Below are 13,687 nucleotides of genomic sequence, written 5' to 3' on the forward strand. Positions count from 1 at the left end.
CTGTTCATTCTTTGATGATGTTTGATGTGGTTTGCCAATAAATTGTGCTTCAAAGTTAAGCCTGTGTCAGAGTGGTTTACTATGCATTGTTTGACTCAGTCCTGAATGGAAACAACACACACACACACACATACTGATCCAACACACATTACTGCCCAAAAAATGTTGTGGTTCATTTATTGTGCATTTCTTTCTCTCTTTTTTTTCCTTCTGCCCTGTTTCTTATTATACCCCCACCCACACATAGCGTGTAGAGGGGGTATATAGGAATCACTCTGAGGTCGGGTGGCCGCTCAGTCGCTCGGGTGGGCGGGTGGTCGGGCGGTCGGGCGGTCGGGCGGTCGGGCGGTCGGGCGGTCGGGCGGTCGGGCGGTCGGGCGGTCGGTCCGTTGCAAAATCTTGTGGATCGAACTCCTCTCTCATTTTTTGAGCAATTGACCCCAAATTTGGCATGTGTGACTGCTATCAAAGGTAGATGTGCAAGACACCATTTTCGTTAATATCGCATAATGCGTTGCCATGGCAACGGCAAATTTTCCTAAAATCTTGTGGATCAAACAACTTTCTCATTTTTTGAGCAATTAACTTCAAATTTGGCATGTGTGACTGCTACCACAGGCCGATGTGCAAGACACCTTTTTCATTAGTATTTCATACTGCGTTGCCATGGCAACGGCAGATTTTCATAAAAATCGTACAAAATGTTGTGGATCGAACTACTCTCTCAGTTTTGTAACAATTCAGTTTGAATTTGGGATATGTGATCAATGTAATGTATAGTTGTGCTAAAACATCTTTGGTATGTGCGTTGAAAAATCTGTTACCATGGCAACAGCAGTTTTTTTTAAACCAATCATACAAAAATGCGTGGATTAATCTCACTCCTTCAGTTTTTAAGCATATGGCTCGAAAATTGGCACATGTGACCACTATGGTACGTAGATGTGCGTACTTACTCTTTCATCATTGTTGATTAATGCGTTGCCACGGTAACAGCATAGTTTGAATGAAAATCGAACGAAAATATTGTGGATTCAGATAACTCCCTCAGTCTTTGAGCATTTGGCTTGAAATTTGGCACATGTGACCACTATAGTATATGGATGTGTAAACTTAATCTTTCGTCAATGATGAACAATGCGTTGCCATGGTAACAGTTCTTTGTTACCGAAAAGCATACAGAAATATTGTGGATTCGGCTAACTCCCTTAGTCTGTGAGCATTTAGCGTGAAATTTGGCACATATAACCACTGTGGTACGTAGATGTGTAAACTTAATCTTTCGTCAGTGGTGATCAGTGTGTTGCCATGGTAACGGCATATTTTGAATGAAAATCATACAAAAATATTGTGGATTTAGTTAACTCCCTGAGTCTTTAATCATTTGGCTTGAAATTTGGCACATGTGACCAATGTAGCATATAGATGTGTAAACTTGATCTTTCGTCAGTGGTGAACAATGCGTTGCCATGGTAACAGCATCTTTTCACTAAAATGCATACAAAAATATTGTGGATTCAGGTAACTACCTCAGTCTTTGAGCATTTAGCTTGAAATTTGGCACATGTGACCACTATAGTACGTGGATGTGCAAACTTAACCATTTGTTAATGTTGATCAATGCGTTTCCATGGTAACAGCATATTTTGAATGAAAATCATTCAAAAATATTGTGAATTCAGGTTACTCCCTCAGTCTTTGAGCATTTGGCTTGAAATTTGGCACATGCAACCACTACAGTACAGAGATATGCAGACTTCATATTTCATCATCGTTGAACATTGTGTTGCCATGGTAACAGTGCATTTTGAATGAAAATCATACAAACATTTTGATTCTCCTAACTCTGTGTTAGATCATTTTGGCTTCAAATTTGGCATATATGTTACCTCTACATTACGTAGATGTGCAAAAAATCTTTTGTCAGTGTTGAAAATGTGTTGCCATGGTAACAGTATATTTTGAATGAAAATGATACACTAATATTGTGAATTCAACGAAGCCCCTCAGCCTTTTATCATTTGGCTTGAAATTTGGCACATGTAATGGCTATTGTGCAAACTTCTTTTTTTTCTTAATGCCCAACATTGTGTTGCCATGATAACACACAATTTTTAATGAAAACCATACAAATTGTCAGTTTATTTATCTTGCTCACTCAGTTTTTGAGCACTTGACTTGATATGTGGGACATATTAGTAACAGTGAGCAATACATTTATTCACTTTTGAACAGTGCATTGCCATGGTAACATTTTGTGCCATTAAAAAGTAAAAAAGAAATTAGTCCTGGTTGAGCTAATTCCCTCAGTTGTGGGTGGGGGTATATTAATCACAATGAGTGATAGTTCTAGTTTTTGCTGCCTGTCCTGAATCAATTCTACAAAGCAGTAATCATTTGAGGATACCAAATGCAAAGTGAAACCCCTTGTACATTGTATGTGCATGTATATGTATTGCATTATCATACAGGTATTGACAGATGAGATACTGGCTGTCAGAGCTGCAGAGGATTGCTGGTGTAAAGGCCCCAGGGAAAATAGACCCCCCTAATTTTTTGGAAGTCTCTAGAATGGTATAAATAGGGAAATTTGCCCTCATAAGTTTATTCCACCCACCCCTGAAATCAGAATGGAGCTCACCCAGTTTCTTCAAATTCTTGAAAACTGACTCCATCTCGATGGATGTGGTTTTGAGCCACACACATTCATTCCCGCATCCATTGTGACTGGACGTCATTTTCTTTTCCTTCAGGTAAGAAATTTAACTTTTATTCGTGTTAAATTATTCTGTAAACCATTCTTTTTGACTGGTAAATTTGGGTAAATTACATGATATTTAGTGTGTTGTAGTTGAATTGCAGGGTTCCTCCTTCAGAAAGAGAGGAATTCAGATTACAAATGGTGTTCTCAGTGAAGTTATTGAATAGTTATTCATTATTGTTAATACCGGATATGACTGCTTGATTATGATGTGCTAGTGATTATATGGATATGAGTTCTTGTGTCATTATCATTTTTGTGTAGTGATTTAACCATTTTCATTATGGAAAATGCATAATTGCTATTTAAGCTGATTTCGTTTCGGATAAAATACTGCGAGTGTGAGTGTGAACAAGCCATAGGCTGTGTTATCCAGTGTAGAAGGACGAGTAGAGCAGTCAGTGGTAAACACTTTCTTCAGTGGTGCGCCACACCAGAGTCCATTGACCTTTATAGGCTATCTTGGGACTGAATACAGGTTAGCTGATATTTATGTCATTTCTGAATGGGAAACATCCCTAATGCCTTAATAAGTGCACAAATTGTGAATGCAATAGACATGGATATTTGTACAAAGTTAAAAGAGTAGTATAGTAGCATTGTATAAGATAGAAACAATGGCAAGTGGCACAGTGTACATAGACTGAAGGTACAAACGAAGGTTCAGTATGAACACGCACTCTGTACGACTCACAGCAACCTCCGCATCTTATCGGCCAGAGCGCTAACCACTAGCTCTCTGGATGGTGTGTTTATAGTTGTGGTCAGTACTTCTCTCACTTTCCCAGCTCTTCAGTTCCTCACTTTTGGCCAATCCCTCACTTTTTGATAAAGAAACTAAAAGGAAATTATTCAGGGATCGTCCCCAAAGTTGGTTTTCAGAGCGACTGCTCTTGCATGTGTCTCGCATTCTTGAAATACTTTCGTTTTTGCCTGACGGCAGGGATCATCTCGAATGTCGAAAAAGTATATTGTAAAGGATTTTACCGAAGCGTTTTGTTTTACATTGTATATCAGAGGAATAAAATACAGAAGCGAGCAGGAAAGAGAGAGAAAACCTGGCTTTTAGAGAAATAAAGGAAAACTAAAGAAGTTAGATTTGTTTTGCAGTGTATAAAGACTACCGGTTTTCCTTCTTGCTTTTAAAACAATTCTTGCCAAAGAAGTGAATACATTCCAGGTTAAGGTTTATTTAATCATTTGTATTTCTATTCATAGATATAAACAGAGATTAATCAAATGATATTTAGTTGTGTTTATTTGATTCAATCGTTAATATTTTACATGACAGGTTAAGTTAAAGCTTGACTGTTTTATTAAAGGAGAAGCTTACAGTAAGGTATGCTTACTACAAAGGAATGTTAAGATAAATTGGTATGAGTAAGTGTTACAATTAATTTATGATTTCAGAGATTTTTTGAGATATAAATCAGGCATCATATTGAGGAAGGGATAAATTATCAGTTACACGGATGAAGAATTAGGTATTTGTATCAACAGGCTGCATGTGTTATTCACACTGTGTTGATGAGAAGAAGTGGTTGATAATTAACTTGATTACGATCAATATGATTATTGAAACTTGGTATAATTTATACCAGAATAAAGAAACACACATTCATTCCCGCATCCATTGTGACTGGACGTCATTTTCTCTTCCTTCAGTTTACCTATGTTCCGTCCACCCCCGCCGGAGTGGGGTAACACTACTTTTTATATGGTACATCAGTATATCAGTCTAGGTCTTCGCATTCAATTGCGTTCACATCAACAGCAAATCTGCAATCATGTTTGTTGTGGCACAGAGATCTTGAGCAAAGGCAATTCATATTTCAAATATCAAAACCTGCCTTTTCCTTGCAAGCAATTCAAAAGTTTTCCATTCACACCATAATGAGAAAAATTTCTCTACAAAGATTTTGACACTCATTCCTGAAAGGTCACCATCCCATCTAGACTCACTGAAGACAAAAGATAACAAAGGAGGTGATTTTCTTCTATAAATTTATTTTAATCTCATTTTTACACAAAACATTTTAAGTGCAACTGAGAATTCATGGATGAGGTATTAAAGTGGTGCTGTCAATGTTGAAGCTGGTCTCCCCCCAACACGGGGCAAGTGTGTGGTCTTCGATCCATGAAGTTTCCACAAGTTGTCGTAATTCAGTGGCCGTATTCAGTTTTGTGTGACTGAACCGCAGGCAAAGAAAGTTCTTGTCTTGGGCCTGAGAGAGTATCTCTCCACATGAATATCAAGTGGTAATTTTTTTTTGCGAGAAAGTATGGGTAAGAGAGGGCGAGAGAAAAAGGTTGCACATCAGTCCACACATTACAAATTACAAAACACAGACAGCCGCTGCACTGATGCCACCAAGCAGTAAAAGTTCCACAGGTTCCAAGGTCCACGTGATGACATCGCCTAATGAATAACGGAAATGAGGTCCACCTCCTGGACAGCTCTCTGGGGAGGAAAATTCCTTGTTGGTGGTCTTGCTGAGGAGCTGATACTGCTTGATGGGGGAACCCTGTCTGCGCTTCAAAACATCTAGTTGAAAATGCTACCCTCTCCGCCTATCAAGAGATCCAAAGAAAGGGAAAGAACATGTTAGCATGGCTCTCACATTACAGATATAACTTTTGCGTACAAAGCAGCACAAGACTTTAAACGAAAGATGTGTAGGCAAAATCACAACAAACATCAATAAAAATACAGCTGTATTCCTATTCATTCACACTCTTTTTTTGGATTTGCAGGGTTCGAAATTGGCGATGGTCCGCTGGCCATTGGCCACCCAAAATCATGTCGGACTAGCTAAAAATCGTAAAATTCTGAAGTAACTAGTCCGTCTGGCTAGCCAAAATATTGCTTCAGTGTCAAAATTGATTCTAGGTAGTCCGCCTGGCTAGTTTAAAAAAAAGTTAAGTGCTTTGCAAATTTGCATGATTGGTGTATCATATCTCCTTTTAGCAGACCGAGTTATTACTAAATAATAATACATTGGTTATTCAAATCAAACAGGTATGATGTTACTAAAAGTGAACATACCATAACCAAACTGATTTTATGTAGCAAGTACATAATTGTTTAATGAATGATAGCACCTGTACTACTATCATGTACCAAATCTAGGGCCCAATATAACAAAATTTGTAAGCTGTACAAAATGTAGTTGCCATGGCAGCAGACAGAAACAACCAATGAGTGGCAAGTATATAGGTTGCTGCCATGGTAACTAGGTTATTGCAAACTACACCGATTGCAAACTTCATCAAATGACCCTTGATAAACAATTTAATTTTACTTGAACACTTACTTTGAGATACAGCAAATTTACTGCATATCAAATTTTTTCCCCATATTAATGGAATTATGAAAACAACATGATGACCATGTCTTTGCTTTGTTTTGCTTTGTTTGTTTCCCTTTTTTATGGGGGGGGGGGAGTGTTTTTGTTTATTTGTTTATCTTTAACATGCAGCTTTAGACGTTAATCGCCGGGAACGTCTCTTGATTTTCTGACAACCAAGAAATAAAAACAACAAAAGAGTGGCCAGTGCAGCGCAGGCTCTTTATGTTTGGTGATATTCATCCTCTCAAAGATACGTAATTCATCATCTTCAGCTTATTGCAAACTGAAATGTAAAGAAGATATCGCCTGCATCCCCCAAAAGAATTATTATGAAATACATTATAAACATTACAAATAAAGCTGTTCATCAATGTCACTGCCCGATATTCCACAAAAGGAACTGACACTTTCATTCAATGAGTGCTCTTGAGTTTGTCATTACTGAAAAATACTAAAAATGAAGATAGGGACCAGTGAACAGAACCTGTCACACTTTACCTGCTGCTGCAGCGGCGGCTTGAGCTGCCTTCTGCTCCTCAGCTGCCTTGGCTTTGGCCTTCATATCCAGAATTTGGCCCTCTTTCTTTTCTAATGATTCTAAACGTCAAAAGGCAAAGGTGCAATCTTTATCATCAACATTTTCACTGCCACTTCTATGCCAAATCAACAAAAGCTCGGTGGGAGTACAGAAACACAAACATGTGCATGGTATTGGGGTAGGACTGCCCCATACTTGTGCTAACTCGATATCAACTGCATAAAAGCCTTGTAAAGCATGAGCTGTTGTTGTTGTTGTTTTGTTTTGGTTTTTTTTTTTCAGATAAAAATAAGGCACTATCAATTTCAAATATTAAAAAAAAAAAAACTGTAGTACCACACTCATTACTGATTCCTGCAAAAATACAGGGCTACCAACCTTCACCTAACTTAAAATTTAAATTTAATCAAAATTTAATGATGCTGTCATGTTCATGTGAAAGCATGACAGTCTCATCCATGGTTTATAGGAGTATTCTTTTGTTTTCCCAGACCTAAATGTTTTAAACTTTCAGGACAGTGTCAGTTTTCAAAATTTGGCAGCTTATCATTTTTCTCTTTGCATTTCACACATTTCCACAATCTTAGTTGGAAATAGTAAAAATTTACAGACAGCAAATGAGCAGATCATTTATACTTCTAAGGGGTTCTGGATCTATTCTTCACACTACCATTCAAGAAACAAAGAAACAAAATTGGAATTAAGTCATCCCTCTCGAAGAGAAAAGTTGGCAACTTCCCTCCTTGTAGATCGTGTATGGTATTTTGCCTTTCAAGAGTTACAAGAGGCAATATTTCTACAAGTTCTACAATGTCACAAATAACAGTCATCGTGTGAAACTCACAAAAATGAAATCACATCACTTGGCAATGCAATAGGGCAACTACAGTATACTGTATGTATTCAAGCATGCATGGAAGTACATAAATGTACGTACATGAATGTACAAAATTTTGATGTCACCTTTTTCAACAAGCCCAGATCCATGGGGCTTTTAACTGAAAAAGAATGCTACTTTGAACTAAAGCTAAAAACAAAAACAAAACATCTAATATTACTGTAAAGTTTATTTAAGTCCCGTAAAAACAGCAAGTCTGACAGAAAATTAGCTGAAATCATACAACACATAGAAAACTGTGAGCTTACTATTGTGTTTTGATCCATATGCGATGCCAATCAGCAGGGCTGAATACCTTGCAAACTGGAGGAAAGAGAAAATACTACAAAAAGTAAGACTTCATGAAAGCATGGCTGGGATCCAAAAGAGGCAAATTTCATCGAACACATCCCAAGTTTACTTGGCACAGATGCCCATGCTTAGCTGGCGGAATTGACGAAAGAAGCAAACTTGTCATACCTACGACGTGCAGAGACTCCAACTCTCCCGTTTTCGACTGGAGATCGCCCGCCGAAAGCCCATTTTTGCTAAATCTCCCATTCTCCCGCTTGAGATTAATTTCTCCCGCCCTGGCTCTGTGTCTCCCGCTTGAAATGATTTCTAACTTAGTGTCAACGTATGCTGAAAACTAAAGCCTTAGATAGCAGTATAGCACGGAAAGAGGATCTAGAATCCTAGAACTTCGCACTTCGCACACACATCAAGTTAAAGTCTCCCGCTCGCTAGGGATTTCAGGCGGAAAATCTCCAGATCAGAAGGTGCTTGGGGTTGGAGTCTCTGAAAGTGATTAGTTTGCTAACAACTGGAGTACCCACCTACTCTATCAGTGTGGAATAGTAATTTGGAATATATGCACGAGATCAGGTTAGTACTGATTTTATTTTTCTCGTTACAAATTTTTGTAAAAAGATGTCAGACTTCAGCTTCATGAGGCTGATTCGCGCGCGGAGAGGTGAGAGCCGCAGAAAAAAGAAAAAAAAAATATTTAGTCGGATCAGGCCGCTACGCTAGGTGCTGTAGTCTTGCATTGTGCGAACATGCTGGCGCCCGTATTTTGATGGGTCGCTCTGAATCGGTTTATTAAAACTTGATTTTTTATTTTTTTTTTTAAACCTGACAGAATTTTTTATTTTCATCATGGATAGTGGACATGTGTGTGCAACAAAAAATCACTGTGCAAAGTTGCGACAATATATATGTCAGATGTGAGATGAATAAAAAGTGAGTCTCGCGAGGCGGGGCAGTGCTCGTACGCAGGAGCAGTCCTCGTGAGCGGGTTTCCCGGACTGACATAGCGCATTGGCGATATCAATAATATCCATGAACGGCACAATGTTTTTCACCTTTGGACAAGGCCCTTTCGCTCTCATGCTGTGCACTCGCCTGGTATCGCTTCCTCATTAACTCATTCACCCAGAAAGGAACGCAATACAGCGAGAAGGCCTTGCCCTTGTGAAAAGGCAACATTGCACTCCGGTTAGCGCATGCGCACAGGCTTCACATCCATCGAACGGAGCAGTTGTCGTTCTTACAGATTCCTCTTGACCAGATCATTTAAAGTCTCCAATATTTACAGAAATGGACCACTGGAGCCGGAGGAGAAAAATGTACCAAGGCAAGTATCCTCAACAATTGCACCAAATCTGAAAGTATTCAAATTAAAGAACTTTTAAGCACTTACGTTGGAATTTACCCGCGAATCTACCCTCTAACGTGTTAGATCCTATTTTAGGGCTCTACCGTTGACTGTGACTCGATATCCTTCCCTACATAACACGGCCTGAACGCTTCGCGTTCGGCGTTCGGGCTGTGTTTCGCAGTTACAGTAACTTACACTGTCACTGACCACACTGCACGCTGCTGGTGCAGGGCCCAGGGCACGGAGGTGGGAAATTTCCCACCTCCCTCCCTGGCCCTGGCTGGTGCGGTGCTAACCCTGGGACGCTCCATGTACACAGTTATACTGTGGGAGCGTCCTGAGTCAATAGAGTGCTATATCGGTAAGCTTGAAAAACATACACAGTCTGTCACAGATTTTCGCGCCTCCGTAAATTTCAAATTTCACTAGAAAAAAAATTACTTTTAAAGTATACATAAGATTCTTATCTAATTCGTACCATCCGTTCACCTTGTTCTTGTTCACACTGGTCCAATGATCTTGAAAAAACGTTTTTTTTACAGGTCCATCTCCTTGCTCCCCATCCCATTCACCATTTTCGAAATCAGTATGCAGTACACTGCGCACGTAAATATTCATGTGCTGGCTGGGGGAGTCGCAATGCTTTTAGCCTTCTGTCAAGGCCTGCGCGCGCGCACCCACCCAGAAAGCAACGCAATATACCAGTTCGGGAAACCCACTCACAAGGGGGGCCCCTCCTTATAAGTAACACCGTCCCCCTTATAAGTAACACCGTCCCCCTTATAAGTAAGACTGAGTACATGTACTCAGTCGCCACGTCTGCACTCAAGCATTTGCCGCGCCGCCGCGCCTGGCGACACTCGCGCCAGTAATCGCTCGCATTTCAGCATTCGCATGGGTCGTTTGACATCGCATTTAAATCCATGATTTTAGATATGATGCCTCAAACCGATTTTGCTCAAATTTCGTGAGTAACTAGGAAACTTGTGAAGCTTTATGGACATAATCAAGCGAATTGCCGCAGTCCTTTCATTTTCGCGTTGCATTGCAAAAAAGCGTGGAGACTCCTTATAAGGGGTGCCCCGGGGGTTACTTATAAGGGGGACGGTGTTACTTAAAGTTATAAGGGGGACGGGTTACTTATAAGGAGGGGCCCCCCTTGTGAGTGGGTTTCCCGAACTGATACAGCGAGAGGGTTTGCCAAAACAGTATGATACGGCCTTGCCATAAAGCTACAGCTGTACAGATGAATTGACGGCCAGCGCATGCGCACAAATTTCAAATCCATTGACTGTATAAGATGTCGTTCTCCCAAGTTCCTTTCGACCGAGTCGTATTTAACTCATCAATTCGAGCAGAAATGGAATATTGACAGAACCAAAAGTTGAACGCAGTCAGTCTTCAACATTATAACTTCACCTGTAAGTCTTCATATTACAGAATTTTTGCGATTTCATATTCATATTTAGGCGCTACACTTCGCCTGTCATGATCATGTCTGCTGCAATGGTCGCAGTTAGTGCGGTGCCAGTGCTGCGCTGCAACATGCAGCGCCAGTGGGCTGTAAACCCACCCCACGTAGAAACGCATGTAGATCTACCGGTACCATGAATCACCGACTGAGACCAAACAAGTGCCATTTTTCACATGGATTACACAAACGCATAAACCCATATAACACATCAAGAACAAACAACTGAAGAAACAATAGTATCAACTATACAATTTCATCGTGTGTGAGAAACAATAATACATAAAAAGCACTGCTAGGGAGTATTTCACCTTGATGAGCGGCGACACGGCTACCGGTGCGGGGGCCATTTTTACTGCAGTGTAATTGAACGTTGAGGGCTCACCTCCAAAAAAGATACTGAACTGAATAAAACAAGCCCTCGCATATCGCTCATAACCACAGAACTCTTCCGCAGAGGTCTAATCACAGAACTCTTCTGTGGGTCTAATGTTGACACGAGTGAACCATGGAAATTCAAGAGCTGGGGGTGTTTCATCAACGTTTGTCGGCGCTGACAACTTGAATCACCATAGTAACAGTCAGTGACCAGAGCATCTCAGCCAATCAAAACCAAGGATTTTGCTGAAATTGGTCAGTGGCGACAGTTGTCGGCGCTGACAAGCGTTGATGAAACACCCCCCAGGAGTTCGAATTGGCTATTTTTATTTTCCAAACAGCTGGCAGTTTTCTATACGGAATTTCTAATTCCACAGGTGCATTTGTGCCTTTGATGATCGGGATTTGAAGCCGTCGTTTTTCCGAGCAATCTTGAAGATTTATTTCGAACTTTTTATAAACGTCGAGCATATTTTTTTTTTTTTTTTTTTACTCATGAACGTTAAATGAAATAAAATTTAACTCAATGCGAAATATAAAACAAAAGTCAATTTCCGTAGGAATAATTTATGCAAAGGTGTAAATAAGAGCTGTTTGCTGCGAAAATCTTTGAAACTGTATCCCGGCCTGAAAAGCCGATTTTATCTCTTTTCCGACTAATTTCGACATGTAAACTGATATGGTAATTATAATAATCTTCAAGCAATGGTATTTCATATTGAAATTATAGTATGTCATTTCTCAGTTAACTTTTATTCTAATTTGATGTTTTCATTTTTCAACAAAGAGTGTCAGTGTACATATTCCTATAGCACGAAGAAAAAAAATAAAATAAAATACATATTTTGCGTACATCAAAATATAATGTAAAAACAATAAGTTGAGAAATAAATAAATATGTGCTGCTATCTATTGCATGATGTTGAAAATGTTAAAAATGGATGCGAAGCTAAAAATCACAGCTTGCATGCAATATGTTTTTCCCCTCAAACCATTATTAATAAAGTACGATATGAACATTTAATTTTACGGACAGACAGACATAGGGCTTAAACATAAAGTGATTAAAACCCTTGAACACTCTTAACGACTCCAGAACTAAAACCCTTAAAGCCCTTTACAAGGTCGCCTTCTTGCAGCAAAGGATAGGGGTGAGAAGGAGTCATGAGTTGAATTCGAAACGGATTATTTGGGACTGGGAAGGGAAATCGTGGATGAAAAGTGAAATCTCACAAGTAAAAAACCTTCAAAATTCGGAGAGAGAAGAATAAGCGCACTGCATGGCATCAGAATTGCATTGGACAAAAATAAAATGTATAAAATAGATTAATTACAAGAAACAAGTTAGATAACTGATACTTTTAAGGCTGATAATGGTTTTCTGAAGACCCGGTGTAGGAACTATACCAGAAACGAATCCAGTCTAACAAATCAACATTATAATCAAAATCGTTTTTAATGGAAAGCGTCCCTATATCGGGGACTTCAAAGAGCTTGTCCAGATGTTGAGGAGAAAAAGTAATAGGGCCTATGATCAGCCATTTAGGATTTTTTTTTAATATCAAAAGTGGAATAGTGATGTACTTTCGCTGCGCTATCAGAAGAAGCATTAGAGAGATCACTACGGGCCTGGAACCAACATCAGTAGGTTCAACTAGGTTGAGCGTGCGGAGTTAAACAATAGTGAATGAAGACAGGTACTGCAAAATCGGCGACGAAAGAAAAGAGAATGACACCAACACGGAGATACATGACACAAACTAATGAAAAAAAAAGAAAAACGAGGCAAACAACAACAAAAAACGACAAAACAAGCAAGATTTTTTTCATCAACCTTTGCGCAATTTCTATTCGTGCATCCCCGTGTCTTATAATCATTGATTCATTTTGAAGTACGTGCCAAACTGGATCTGTTGCAGTTAATAGGCCTACAGCAAGATAACTTATGTCTCATTGCATAGGTGACCAGCCACTCTAAAGGAAGATATGTCTTTATGATATAGTATAAGTATAACTATTTTTCGCAATCCCATGGACATAAAGATGAACGGTGCATGGTATATAGGCCTAAAATAAAGACACGGGAATGCGGGCAAAGAAATAATCTTATTGCGCAATTTGCTGAAACTAAAAATCAACATTACTCGACTGTGACAATCGTCTGTGGACACAAATCTGACACAGGAAGATTGTACTTGAAGATTGTATATCAGTTTCATTTGTCGGTATATTCAAATCGGAAACATGGTTAAATCGCCTTTCGTACAGGAGGGTACCATTTTAAACTCCTTCACGAACATAAATTATACATCTGAGATTACATGTTTACACATATTTTGGGACGGGATTTTTTTTTTTGCCTTATCTTTTTTTAAGACTAGGTGAATAAACAAGCAAAATACCCCGACTGTTAGCGTTAAAATTGCTGTAAAAAAGTGTTATTTTTATATTTCCTACAGTTGCTTATCTTTCCTAATCCATATTAATTTTTCATATGAGTATCTTTCTCTCTCTTTTTTTTTCTTACACCTGGCAGAAGCGTGTCCCAAAAGAAGAAGAAGAAGAAAAAAAAGGGGGGAAAACATGTAGGAGAAGAGACTTTGGATATACCAAGTACTGTAGAAGTAGAGGATTATTTTACAACCCTTTTCT

General features: G+C 39.2%; 1 long non-coding RNA gene across 1 annotated transcript; it reads right to left on the minus strand.

Annotated features, from left to right (window-relative positions):
* Positions 1-4,748: 4,748 nt before the first annotated feature.
* LOC139717824 (uncharacterized) lies at positions 4,749-11,013 on the minus strand. The gene is made up of 4 exons (XR_011710002.1): positions 10,969-11,013; positions 7,796-7,850; positions 6,610-6,708; positions 4,749-5,332 (listed from the first exon to the last, which is right to left on the minus strand). It is a non-coding gene; the product is annotated as an uncharacterized lncRNA (long non-coding RNA).
* Positions 11,014-13,687: the final 2,674 nt, after the last annotated feature.

Source organism: Diadema antillarum, unplaced genomic scaffold, assembly GCF_040938485.1.
Source record: "Diadema antillarum isolate AM-2024a unplaced genomic scaffold, OU_Dant_1.0 scf00000083, whole genome shotgun sequence".
NCBI classification, from domain to species: domain Eukaryota; kingdom Metazoa; phylum Echinodermata; class Echinoidea; order Diadematoida; family Diadematidae; genus Diadema; species Diadema antillarum.